General features: G+C 36.4%; 1 non-coding gene across 1 annotated transcript; it reads left to right on the top strand.

Moving 5' to 3' along the window:
- The first annotated feature begins 205 nt into the window (after positions 1-205).
- LOC130466532 (small nucleolar RNA R71) lies at positions 206-311 on the top strand. Its single transcript, XR_008926750.1, has one exon. It is a non-coding gene; the product is annotated as a small nucleolar RNA R71 (small nucleolar RNA).
- The last annotated feature ends 14,324 nt before the right edge of the window (positions 312-14,635 follow it).

The raw sequence follows: 14,635 nt of genomic DNA, 5'->3' as shown, positions 1-14,635 counted from the left end.
CTTTCCATTTTCATACTTTCCCTTGCTATCATAATTCCTAGTCCCCACGTGCCATGCTTGGTAGTTTTGCACGACATCTTCGATTATCTCCTCGATTTGGTCCTCCGTCTTATTCATGATTGGACCACCCGCCCCCGCATCAAGACTTGTTTTGGAGGTTGGGCTAAGTCCCAAGTAGAAAGTTTGTAGGAGAAGCCATTTAGGTATTCCGTGGTGAGGGCACTCCCTTTGGTATTCCTTAAATAGATCCCAAGCCTCAAATAGGGATTCATCACGCTTTTGCTTGAAGGATTGAATTTTTTGCCGATACTCTACCGTCTTCCCATGCGAGTAGAACTTACTAAGGAATGCACTTGTCACTTCATTCCAAGTCCTTAGTTAATTTGGCTTGACCTCCTTTTCAAGCCAATCACTAGCTCGCCCCAATAGAGAAAACCGGAATATCTTCAACCTAACATACTCGGAAGTCACCCCGTTGTGCTTTATGGTATCGCAATAATGTTCAAATTGTTTCAAATGTTCGTGCGGCGATTCACTACTTTTTCTGCAAAACATGTGACTTTGAACCAAGGTAATCAAGGCGGGCCTTATCTCAAAGTTGTTGGCATTAGTGGTCGGGGCTTGTATGCCACAAGTTGCCTCAAAAGCGCCCGGTATGCCCAAATTCTTAACCGGAAGAGCCATTCTCTCTATGGTTGGACTTGATAGCTCTTGATCCGGATTTTCGCTCAAAGGATCAAACCTATTGTAGCTCGATGAACCGGTTCGGATTCGTCTCAAGCTCCGGCAAAGTCCTCTCTAACTCTAGGTCGAGAGGGTAGAGAAGCCTATGACGAGTGCGCCCCCTATCTTGCATACAATCTCAAACACACCATGATCAATGAAAAGTAAACTAAATCAATAACGAAATTTAATTAAACTAGACTCGACTAAACTAAACTCAAGAACAACAAGTGTTCCCCGGCAACGACGCCATTTTGATGAGGCGTTTTCCGTGTCGTTGAATCGGAATCCACCTATCAAACAATATTTGTAAGATCCTAAACCGACACATTATATGAATTATAGTGGTAAGCTAAGGTATCTTCCCAAAAGAACGGTTCTTTTTGAGTCTATGCACCAAGCCAGTTTAGAAAGCTAAATCAAAAGTATGTGTCACAACTAAGGAAATTAAGCTAATTAGGCACCAAATACGAAATGAGTTAGGGTATCGGGGGTCAACTTGGGTTCATTGGGGAAAACGAGATGCAATGCAATCATGATAATGTAAGGATATGCAATTAAGGAAGCAACCAACAATTATGGTTCGACACCCCTCTCGATTAGCGAATCTTGCCAATTCTAACTCTAATGATACGCTTTCGCGTCACCTTAGAACTAGGATGGGAATCTAAATCAACTAGCCACTTAAAACTCGTCCATAAACTCTCAATTTCTTGACAAGTCCATGAAGAAAGCTCCAATTATAATGATAAGCATAGTATTTGCAACTACTAAACCAATCAAACATGGAAATCCAGAATTGCAAGTCACAATTTAATCACATCACCAATTCTACAAATTAACTCTACATCCCCAATTATTCCCAAGAATCTCCCCTAACCCTAACAATTAAACTACTCACTACACATTGTGCTAAGGAATGAAATCAAGCAATTTAACTTAGCCATGGAATTGAAAACGAAATTGAAGAGTAAGCTAGCAATTGAAATTGAAATGATTAGAATCAAAGGTAATAACAATCAAAAAGTGCAATCACAAAATTCAGTATTAAAGCAATTAAGAAAGCAATAAGAAGAAGTAGAAGAGAATAAAAGGAAGAGAAATTACAACGAATCTTCAAAAATTCGGCATTAATCTTCAAATTTCAATTCTACAACCAAGTGTTCTTGACTTTCTCTCTCTAAAACTCAAAGCCTAAAACTGAAAACTAATTTCCAAAACTTACTAAAAACTAACTCTCCAAACATAATAATCGAAAAATTATTTATATGTTTTCGAAAAAAGAATTTTAAGTGACGAAAATGTGCCAGCCCGCGTCATTGTGCGAACACACACACCCTTGTGCGAACGAACAGGCAAGTGTGTGTGGGCGCACGAAAATTCTGTGCGTCCACCAGGAGCGACGATTCAGATCCTTTGTGTTGTGCGAGCGCATGAAAATTCTGCGCGGTCGCACAAACCAAATTCATCCATTCTTTTCAAGATTTCTTGTGTGGCCGCACACTTCTGCTATGTGGGCGCATGGGAATCTGGTGCGAGCACACCGTTTTTTCGTGCGAGCGCGCACAAAAAATGTGGAGCTACTGGAAATTTTCCTTGATTTGGTGCAAAAGCGCTCTGTTACTCGGGCGCACAGCCCTGTGTCTCCTTCAATAACTCCTCTTCTTCACTGTGTGAGCACACAAAATTCCTATGCGATCGCATAGGACTGCTTCTTTGCACAATTCTACTCGGATTTCCATATTTCTTCAAGATTTTCCTATAAAGCATCAAAGTGGAATAAGAACATAAAAATGACATAAAAACTACCTAAAATTCACAAAAATTATAGTAAAAACAATAAGAAAACCTAAGCTAAGAGCGACATAAATGCCGCTCATCAGCCACTCAGGTACAATTACTTTCCCCTTGTCTTATGGGGATAAACGACTCATGACTAGCTCTTCATAACCAAAGGACAGTTAGAAAAGAAAGAGGCAAAATTTCAACATCAGAATAGAGTTCAAAACTAAGCTACCTCTAGGCATATATGGGCACAAGCCAACGACCGCAAGAAATACCCTATTTGTAAATTGAGCTACGTGAGGAAGCCAACTATTTGGCACCCATGCATGAAAGTTGAAAGACATCCTGTACATCTCTTCTTGAAACAAAGGCTGTATCGGTCTCCATTCCCTCGAATAAGGAAGAGGAAGATTCTCATTTCTTGAAATAAAGCATGGCCTAAAATTCCAACGGTTAAGGCATCTGCTAAGTATGACGTCCTCCATATGAATAATGGACCATTTAGTCCTCCACCACACCCAGCTGGACGACTTTCCTACCACTGTTTTGAAGCCTTTTCGGCTATAAAGGGTAAACCATCCTTGTGGTGAACGAGAGGACGTCATTTAACGCACACTTGGCTATAAAGCCAAAAATGTTGGCCCAAGATTTAGCAGTAAGCTGGGCCCGGCCAATGTCATAACCCTCCAAAATTTCAAGTACGAAAGGATGTAAGGGAAACCTAAGTCCAAGTCTAAAGGAGGTCTTATAAACAACGACCTCACCCCGAGATAGGCGGTCTACGGTGCTATGAGCATTAGGACACTTGAAGCTGAAGCCGCGGGGCAAAAAGAGAAATGACGCAAAGTCGCTCCCTGCTCAGCTAAGTATCAGAACCACTTCCTACTGGGAATAATGTTCGATGGAAAAAGATCCAAGTCCTCTTTCCCAGAAACCATAGGGGGTGGCTGCCTCGTTACCTCATTGTCTGAGGAACTAGACGAATAAGCCTCAAATTCCTCTCTTGGGACTGGAGGACGGCGTGCCACACTCTTATGTCTCATTGGAGGATGGGTCTCTCTAGCACCTCCTCCCTCAGAACGTCGTGAAGGGTTAACCCCCCTCCTCGCCACATGAGGAGAGTTTGAATAGGGAACATGAGTTTCCCGGGGTGCCTCCCATGCACACACATTAGTCGTCTACTTAATTTGAGCCATGACTTCCTACATAAGGAATATGGCGTCTGACTAAAAAAGGAAGAAAAGTAGCGAAGACCTCGTCCAATACAATAATTGAGGAGCATGACCATAGTAATACGTCTCCCCAAAATTAGATAATGAGAATGCATAAGAATTAAGGTACAAATTAAAAATAAAGAAATGACAGAAAAGGTTGTGACGATAAAAAAGACAAGGCAGCTGCTGAAATCTTGGACCCCAAAAATTGCGAAGAAAAGGAAAAAGAAAATGAAGAACACTTTGATCTTGGGCAAGAACAACAGGAAATTTTCTCTCTTTAGCTCATACAAGTTATCAAAAGATAATGAAAGGGGAAAATGAATCCCTGTCCTGGTTTATGAAGAAATTCTAAAGCCCAACAGATTTAACACGTGGTGCTCATGCACGTCAAACAGAAGTCAAGAAAAAATCCCTAACGGTATAGAGCATCCTTCTTGAGGGGAAATGATGTGGCTAAAAATACTAGTCCACCCTGGACCAAGTGCAACGCAACAGGTGGCACCCTCCATGCCAAGTGGCCCACATTCAGGGGCTAACATAGGTCTTGTAAGCTGGATCACAAGGTAAAGATGGCCCAAAATAGGAGAAGGCCCAAGCGCTACTCAGCCCATTGGAAACCCCTATCTTCATATCTGATGAAGACACGTGTCTCCATTTCCAAAGCTAGCCAATCAGGTAAACTAGGGTTTTAGGAACAAATCCCAAAACCCTAGTCTTATAAATAGCCCAGATCACAAGGCAAAAGGGAAATCAATTCATTCTCACCTACCTTAATTATTCCGCTCTGACTTCTCTCTAGACAACTTTCTCTCTCTATCAAATACTTACTTAGACATCAGAGGGAATATTCGACTAGGAATATTCTTGTTTTGCAGGTTGTAAGAGGACAGTGACAACGCATACCTGATACCTTCGTGGAAAAATTGACAAGTCATCACTGACAAAAGTTCCCACATCAGTAATGATCTTGTATTTCATTTGGACCACTTAAAAAACATTGTTGAGTGAGGCTTTCCTTTTCATCTTACTTCACCATATTTATAATTAGTTCCTCTAATTTAACATAGGAAAATGATATATGTAACCATAACTAAATGTTACATGCATATAAGAAGCTAAAGTAAAAACTCTATAATATATTATTAAATCTCAAAGACAATGCATGATATCTCTCCACGCACGTCTCGTAATTACTTGGCAAATGACATAGTTATGACGCCACATCATGCGCACACATCATACATATTGTTACCTAATAAACAAATGTTATTATCTAGGTTCGAATTCACGACCTTTCTGTCATTGTTGTAATGTTTTAACCACCACTTCAGTTCATCAACTTATGTCTCTCAATCAATCAAAAGAATATGTTCTATCAATCTTAAAATTGTAATGCCCAATGATTGAGTCACCATTTACCTACGAAGTCTATTTTTGAGCTAATTTTAAAAGTTACGTTATTCAACGTTTAACTTTTTAGCCGACTATGTCCCCCCTAAAATGTATATAACTCAATATACAATTTGAAATTTAAGAAATTTCTTATGAGGTAAAAGTGAAGTACAAAAAATCAAGTTTACACGAATCAAGGAAATTACTCAAAAAGGTTGTTAAATAGTTTTAGTTCTTAAACTATATATTTCGTAGGTAATATAAGGAAATTTATAGTATATGTTAGTGAAGTTTTTTTTTATATATAAAAATAATAATTTCAATATACATGTAACTACCCAGAGCATCGCTCAAGCCAATAACTAGATAGTTATACAAAATATTAGGCCCTGTTCGGCGAAACTAGTGGTAGCGGGTAGCGTTTAGCGGTTGAGTAGCGGGTAGCTGTTGAAGTAGCGGGTATCGGTCATTAGTAGCGAGTAACGGTTAGCTGTCAAATTAGCGGGTAACTAGTATGAGTGTTTGGTAAAAGTAGCGGTTGAGATTGTAAAATACAATAAAAGTTATATATTTTGTTTAAAACTTTATTATAATTTTATCAAACGCTACCGTCCTGCTTCCTTCAAACACTACTATATTTAACGTTTGACAAAATCTACTCAACCGCTACCTCAACCACTAACAGCTACCATACCAAGCACTTACATATTTTATAAGTATCGTTTTGAATAGGTCAAAATGCTACTCACTACCTCAAACGCTACCGCCGAAAACACCCTTAATGTGTATTAGGTTACGATTCCAACAGTTGATATTCAATTTCCTCAACGTAATAATTCTAATAAATATACAATTGTTCTTACCATTAAAATAAATATATCGATTATTACATTTCTTTTCTTGTTGTCCACTTTCTTCTAAGGTTGCCCAATGGTTCAATGAGAAATGTATGCTTGATGGAATTAACAGATTCAGATGACCAATGAAATGGGCCTGGGAAACCCATGAGGAGGAGGAGAGTTTGAACCACTTATAAGCCAAATGGAGGTTTGGAAATAGTGAGAGTGACTCCACAAGCTTATAAGGTGGTATTTTCTCTACTCTTTCTCTAATGTGGGCAGGCCCGTTCCTAGGGGTAGGTAGAGAGTGTTAGGTTATGATTCATATGACAGTTCATAAATCATGCGGAAAAACCATAAAGCCAGGAAACATATTATTTACACATAATCATTTAGCATAGTTTAGATGCATACTCTTTGTTGCGTGCCTTCCCTAGCTGCGCCCGAACCGAACAAGAACAAGTCTTTAGGACTCCAAGTGTCGTCCCTCCGTAGATAGTCCACAGCACGTCCGGATCCGCCTTAAGATTGACCAACTAGAATCGCCCTTAAGGTTCTAATATTTTCGGTTAGGTAGGCAAGAATATTGGCTGATTTTTCTGCTTAAAAATCTCAGTTTTGAATACTTAAAACTTGTGTATAAATAATGACCCCTAGGCCTTTATTTATAGAGTTATGGAAAAGGAATCGTAATCCTAGTAGGATACGAATTAATTGAAATTAGAATCCTACATGAATTCTATTTAATTAATTTATCCAATTAGGAATAGGAATTTAATCATACACTAACTCTTGTAGATTTAGGAATCACGCATGAGCACAAACTCACACACACACGGCAGCCACAAGGGCTGCCCATGCGCGTGCGAGCAGCAGCCCACGCAGCGCGGCCCACGCATCCGTGGCCTTGGCGCGCGTGCTTGCTGGGCGATGGCCCGGCTTCGTGCTGGGCCTTCGTCCGGCAGGCCTCGTCCGATGCTAATTCGTACGATACACTTCCGATTAAATTTCCAGTTCCGGAATTTATTTCCGATACGAACAATATTTAATATTTCCGATTCCGGAATTAATTTCCGTTTCGAACAAATATTTAATATTTCCGTTTCCGGAATTATTTTCCGATTCCGGTAATATTTCCGATTCTGACAATATTTCCGTTTCCGGCAATATTTCCGATTCTGGTAATATTTCCATTTCCAATAATATTTTCCGATACGTACCATGTTTCCGTTTCCGGCAACATCTACGACTTGGATAATATTCATATTTCCGATACGATCCATATTTCCGTTTCCGGCAATATCATCGTTTCCGGAGTATTCATTTCTTGCCTGTGACGATCTTAGCTCCCACTGAAACCAAGATCCGTCGGTTCCGAATATTCATAGATGGAGTATTTAATGCCATTAAATACTTGATCCGTTTACGTACTATTTGTGTGACCCTACGGGTTCAGTCAAGAGTAAGCTGTGGATTAATATCATTAATTCCACTTGAACTGAAGCGGCCTCTAGCTAGGCATTCAGCTCACTTGATCTCACTGAATTATTAACTTGTTAATTAATACTGAACCGCATTTATTAGACTTAACATAGAATGCATACTTGGACCAAGGGCATTATTTCCTTCAGAGAGTGCCACCGCCTAGGGCACAAGCCAAAAAGGGCCCCCAAAAAAATGTTTAGTTATTAGGTTGCTATATTATAGTGTAATGGGAAAGGAAAAAAGTCACGCAAAGAACCAGGGAAGACCACAAAATTCTAGTTACCATTTTCCAATGCTAAAATCACGGAAAAAATTCCCATCCCTTTACCTTCCTCGAATCTTCCGTCGTTCCATTCCCTTTACCTTTCTCTTCTCATCTTCTGTTCTTCCTTTTGTCGATTCGGTTCAATATTTTCAACATCTAAATCATAAATCGAATCATTTAATTCACTTTCTTCTCTAATTTGCGAGTTTTAATTTTCAAGTCTCTAATTAAAACAAAGACAACGTCAACTTTTTATCAAGATATAAAGGGGAAAATTGTTCATCAATCATCAATCATCAATCCTTCTCCCTTCTCTTAGTTCTGGTAAAGGTTTTCTCTATAAAAAAAATTATGTCTACTCCCACGTAGGTGGGGTGCGAAGGGGAGGCGGTCAGGCGGAAGGTGTCAAGGGTAGGCGGCACTGCGGGGCAGCGGGTCTGCGGCAGATTTAATCCCTTATTTTCGCTTTTCCAGATTCATTAATCAGGCATTCCTTAATCAGTTAATTGGTTAATCCTTATTTAATTTCGAATTGGTGATTGGTGAATTCCACTTCCTAATTCTTTTAGAGTTTTAGTTATTCTTTTATTTTAGTTTCTGATTCTTTTAATTTCAATTAAATAATTAATCAATTTTGATTCTTTTAATTTCAATTCTAACGAGAAGTTCAAGTATTGAGTATTTGTGAATTTTGATGTTGTATTAGCAGAAGCTGGATTTTAGTTATTATTCTAATTTTTTTCAATTCGTATATTTTGTAACAGGTGTAATTGTCATTTTTTGGAGTAATATTTAGCAAAACTAAGTTTACTTATTATGTAGTATTATGTTGATTGGAAAAAAATTTGGTATTTTATCTTTTATTAAGGGGGCCTTTTCTCCAATTTCGCCTAGGGCACTTAAATTCTCAAGGTCGGGGCTTAACGTGGGACAACTCACATGTGGACAAAATGGGATTTCACCACTCCCCCTCACATGTGAGTGTCCTTAGAATTTAGAGCACATCATAAGGTTTTAGCCCTCATTGGGAATGAACATCCAATAGAGATCCCTTAACCAGTGGCTTAGAAATGTCAAGTTGTGAAAGACCCAACAAATCTGGACTCTGATACCATGATGGAATTAACAGATTCGGATGACTGATGAAATGAGCCTGGGCAACCCATGAGGAGGAGGAGAGTTTGAACCACTTATAATTCCAATGGAGGTTTCACACTAAAACCAATTGGCAATAGTAGGAGTGATTCCACAAGATTTTAAGGTGGTATTTTCTCTCATATTTATCAATTATGGGACAACTCACATGTGGACAACATGAGATTTCAACAATACTACTTTTGTTCATATATACGGAGTAGTCATTTAGGGAATGTTGGGTTAAATACATGTTTTGGCCACATAAGAGAGTACTTAAAAAAATCTTAAAATCATATGTTAATAAGCAGAGTAGCTCCCTAACCTTATGAATAGATTTACTATTCATTTTTTTTATCAGCGTGAAACACTCACATCTATTATTTAGATAAGTTATATATGTGTCAAATTTCAATACAAAATAAGCTGAACCTAATGGATCCTTAACATTAATTGATGCAAGTATCACATGATTTCAGTTTCCCTTGGTTTTCTTATTTCCGTTGTGTTTTTGGGTTACTTCATGAGAAACAGGGAAATGCTATGCCAACTAATCTCTATTATGTAAGTGAAGAGGTAAGGTTATTTTAGTAAATCCACTTTTGGTGTCCCACTTGTATTACTAAAATACCCCCCACACTTATAGAATAGAGAATATAATGACACTCTACCCAATAGGAAAAGCCCAAAGAAACATCTTAATCAATCTAGCCCCTTAAATAAATTCTTACCATTTTAATCAATCTGTTTATATGCGTCCGGCTCTATCTAACTTATCTATTTCTTATATTCGCACGCATCACATTTATATTATATTTTTTACATGTTATTTCAGGTTTAAATGTAATAACACAAATTTATTTCTTATATTTACACGCATCGCGTGTATATAAGAATATTTTGATATAAAGACAGTCACTACTCACTAGGGCCAATAATGTTGACAAATTTCGATTTCAGAATTCGAGTTCCATCCTCCAATACTTCAACCAACTTAGTCAGTTGACAATTTGACATCCCACACGGCCACACCTATCCATAGAAGATTGTTCGTGTGTGTAAATTTGTAGCGGTGTAGTCTGCGTTGCATATTAGCATTATTAGTTAGGTTGTGTTCGCTATCAAATTAGCCAAGAATATAGTTGGGCTATGTTCATTGGACTAAAACTGATACTTTGGGCCTTAAATTGACCAAAGGCTAGAGCCCACATTTGGGAAATGAAATGATTAAATATTTAAATGAACGAGACGATGGCTAAACATTTATAAGTGGGCAGATTAGTAGCCCCATAATGTATCATCTTAGGGGTTCTTGTCCTTCCTGGGTTGGCTGTTTTGGGGTGAAAGTTCTTTGGATTAAGGCCTTTCAGTTAACCTTATTTTCATTATTTTCAGGTAAAATAATTGAAGATAAAATAAGTTAAAGAAAAATAATGCTTATTTGTACAATTACAATAAAATAAAATAAATAAATCATGTTTTGATAAATTATACTTCCTCTTCTGTTTTAGTTGACATAAGTTTTTTTATCAAGTTTGCCAATGCAATATTTCAATCATTAATATCTTTAATTATCAATGAATAAAATTTATAAAAATGTGATATTATAAATTTATTAAATGAGACGATTATAACAAGACCCCATATGACTAAATGTTTTTTAAGGCTCTATTCCGTTCGACTTATTTTGACTTATTTCAGACAAAGTAAGTTAAGATAATATAAGTTCAAAAATCATATTCCCTCCGTTCTAAAATATTAGTCTCATTTTAATTTTTTTTACCGTTTCAACTCAATATTTAAACCTAAATATCTCTAAATGTGTACGTTAAAAAATTACAAAAATTTAAGATTGTTAATACACATAGAGACGAATAAAACAAGATCTCACATGAATATATTTTGAAATACCTATTGAAAGAAATGATAAGATTCTCTTCAATTGTTAATAGTGTCAAGATTCTAAAGAAAACTAATATTTGAGAACGGAGGGAGTAAGTTTTTTTCCAGACATTTTTAACCACAAATAAGTTTATTTTAGACAAAATAAGTTTTTTCTGATAATATAAGTTTATATATGTTCAGATAATATAAGTTCAAACAAAATAAGTCGAATATAACGAAGCCAGAGAAATTGCTAGTCAAAGTAGATTATACGAATAGTGTCAAAGTCATATAGTGTCATGTAAAAAAGAACGGAGGAAGTAATGGATATTTATAGTTCTACTCCCTCCGTCCCTTAATACTCGATCTATTTTGACTTTTTGCACTATTCACATAATTCACTTTGACCCTATTTTATTTCTAGTATATGAAAACAAATGTTAGTATATAATATATTGTTGGCTTCATCTTAATATATATTTTCAAATTATAATATTTTTATAAGTTTTTATAATATGTAGTTAAAGAAATTGGTGGTGAAAGTTGTGCATTGGCAAGCGTGTCCGATCAAAACAGGTCGAGTATTAAGGGACGGAGGGAGTAATAAGTTTAGATAAGTGAAAATCAGGTTAATAAAACGTGCCTTAAGGCCATGTTTAGTTTTCCTTAATTCATGACCTTGTTACTTATTTCATACATAAGTAGACCTCTGATCAGAAAAAATAAGTTAAGAGCAAATCAAATCATATTATTTATTATTATAATAATAATAATAATAATAATAATGATAAATATTAATAATAATATTAAAATAATAATAATAATAATAATAATAATAAAAATAAAAATAAAAATATTAAAATAATAATAATAATAATAATAATAATAATAATAACAACAACAACATCAACAACAGTAGCAACAGCAGCAGCAACAACAACAACAACAACAACAACAACAACAACAACAACAACAACAACAACAACAACAACAACAACAACAACAACAACAACAATAATAATAATAATAATAATATCTCTCGTGGTTTGTTCCTGAATGTGGACCAAACTGAACTTTTCTAGCTCGTGGAGGATTCTAGAAGTAGGGTGAAGGGTGTTTTCCCACAAAATATCTCTCGCCCGCACGATGGTGTCAAACTTCTTGGTAGTTCTGTCAGTTTGGATATGGGCTTTTGTCAGCATCTGGATTTGAAAAGGGTCTCTAACACCATCGACTTAATGGAGGCAGTTAACAGACTTAATGATCCCCAATGTGAGCTCTTTCTTCTTCGCAATTGTGTCGTAGTCGCGAAATTGTACTATGCTTTGAGAACTTCCTCCCGCTTTGGAGGAAATATGCCCTCCGCCAAGGTGCATTGGTACAATACTAAGGTTCAGATCAATTACGGAATAATTAATTCAGTTAGTGATTGGGAACAACTAGGTGGAGCAATGTTTCTGATCAGTGAGTTCTAATCCTTATTAGGCTCACAACTTACTTTTGACTAAACCTACAAGGTCACACCAATAGCATATAACAGATCTCCGGATTAAATGAATCGGAAATTAATTCAATGGGTAATCAAAAATTTAGTTCGGAAAAATATTAATATACGATAAGACGTTGTATCGTAATCGTATATCGTATATCGTATCGCGTATATCGTCGTATGACAATGATTCGTCAAGTACTATACGCTGGGTAATGGCCGCAAGGCCATAAGAGAACGTACGAAGGAGCGAGCATCGCTGCCAGCCCACGAGCCAAGTGCACAAGGCCAATGGGAAAAGTAGCGCGACAAGCAGGAGCGATGTGCGTGCCATGGCACGCACGCTACGACAACAACAAAATAGCAGCAGCGAGCACAAATCTGTGCAAGGCCTATCGCTTTCAGGTCCGCGCACGCATTGTGCGTGTGTGTGGGCTTGTGCATGACTGACCTTGGCCTTGTGTCTTCGCCGATCACCACTTAATTTTTCTAGGGTTTATTTACTAAAGCTAATATATTTTTCCATCTAATTGAATTCACGGATAACCCTAATTGGTGTTTAGCTTTTAGAGAGAGAAAAACCCTAAGAGTGAATCATTTCCACCATAGCCAAAATGCCTTGAGAAATTTCTAAGCTAACGGAATCAAGGCGGATCCGAACGTGCCGGTACAATATTGTAGAGGAACTACACATGGATTTCTTCTCGTGTTCATGAGGCTAGTGAGAGTACACGCATCAAAGTATGTTTCATTAATTTATACTTTTACATGTGATTCTGGATTCGGGATTGTTCTTCCGCTTTGTTAATTAGATTAACATAAATCACAACAGTGGTATCAAGAGCTTCTTGTTTTAAATTATATTTTCATGTATTTTCATGAATTAATATGGCTGAAATTAATGTGTTAGCTTTTCAGATTATTGGATGAATTGGTGAATAACTTGTTGTTTCGAAAAGTGTTAGATTTCGATGATTCTTAGTGTTTTTTGGGTGGAAACGACATTCTAATCATAGTTCTTCGATCCATGTACCAGAATTCTGAAATTCTGCTTCTAAGTTGGACTTTTGAGGGTTTTTCTTCTCTGAATAATTAATCCTTGAATAATCCGGGCTTTAAAAGGTAATTAACTAATCAACATATAATTATTTGTGGTTTGTCCTACTAGTTTATAATAATTTTTATGAAGTTATAAATTAATTTCATGCCTAATTATCAATTATAAACCCTAATTTTAGAAAGCCTAAATTAATGTAATTTTTGTCGAAAATTAAATGGATTGGTTGGTTAAATTTGAAATTATGCTTAGGTGAGTAGGGAAATATGTTTTCATTGATGAATGGCTCGTTCATTGGATTTGTTAATTTTAATCGTTCACCTAAACCATAATTTGATTAAAAAAAAATATGAAATTTAATTGTTTGGTATAGTTTAAATTGTCGGATCAGTTTATCTAAGTATTCAAAATTTTTGTTGATTGGATTCGTTTATCAATTACTAATAATGTTAGCCTAGATTTATTATTTTCATGATTGGATTGTATGAAATAATATTAAATCACCCCACTTTAATTATATTTCCTAATATTAACGATTGAATTTGTTAAATTTATGAAAATTTAAAATCGTGTCACTTTTTGTTTCGAATACAAAGATTGGGTCGATGTTTCGTATATATGGATGAGCAAGCCATTTGACAGGCTAAAGTCGTATCACCTTATCAAAGATAAACCTAAGTTCACTACCTAAATGCAAGGGAAGTTACGATCGAATCCATAGGGAAACAACGTTCTTCCTACTACTAATTAACAGGTATAGACTGAAGGAAATAATGCCCTTCGTCCAAGTATGCATTTAATGGTAAGTCTAATAAATGCAGTTCAGTATTAATTATAAATGTTAATAATTCAGTGAGATCAAGTGAATTGTATGCCTAGCTAGAGGCCGCTTCAGTTCAAGTGGATTAATGATATTAATCCACAGCTTACTCTTGACTGAACCCGTAGGGTCACACAAATAATACGTAAACGGATCAAGTATTTAATGGCATTAAATACTCCATCTATGGATATTCGGAATCGACGGATCTTGGTTTCAGTGGGAGCTGAGATTGTCAAAGGCAAATAAATGGATACTTCGGAAAAGATGATATTGCCGGAAACGGAAATATGGATCGTATCGAAAATATAAATATTATCCAAGTCGTAGATGTTGCCGGAAACGAAAACATGGTACGTATCGGAAAATATTATCGGAAATGGAAATATTGCCGGAATCTGAAATATTGCCGAAAACGGAAATATTGTCGGAATCGGAAATATTATCGGAATCGGAAAATAATTCTGAAAACAGAAATATTAAATATTTGTTTGAAACGGAAATTAATTCCGGAATCGGAAATGTTAAATATTGTTCGTATCGGA

Source organism: Spinacia oleracea, chromosome 1 (assembly GCF_020520425.1).
Source record: "Spinacia oleracea cultivar Varoflay chromosome 1, BTI_SOV_V1, whole genome shotgun sequence".
Taxonomy (NCBI): Eukaryota; Viridiplantae; Streptophyta; class Magnoliopsida; order Caryophyllales; family Amaranthaceae; genus Spinacia; species Spinacia oleracea.
This window is presented reverse-complemented; position numbering and strand designations above follow the sequence as displayed.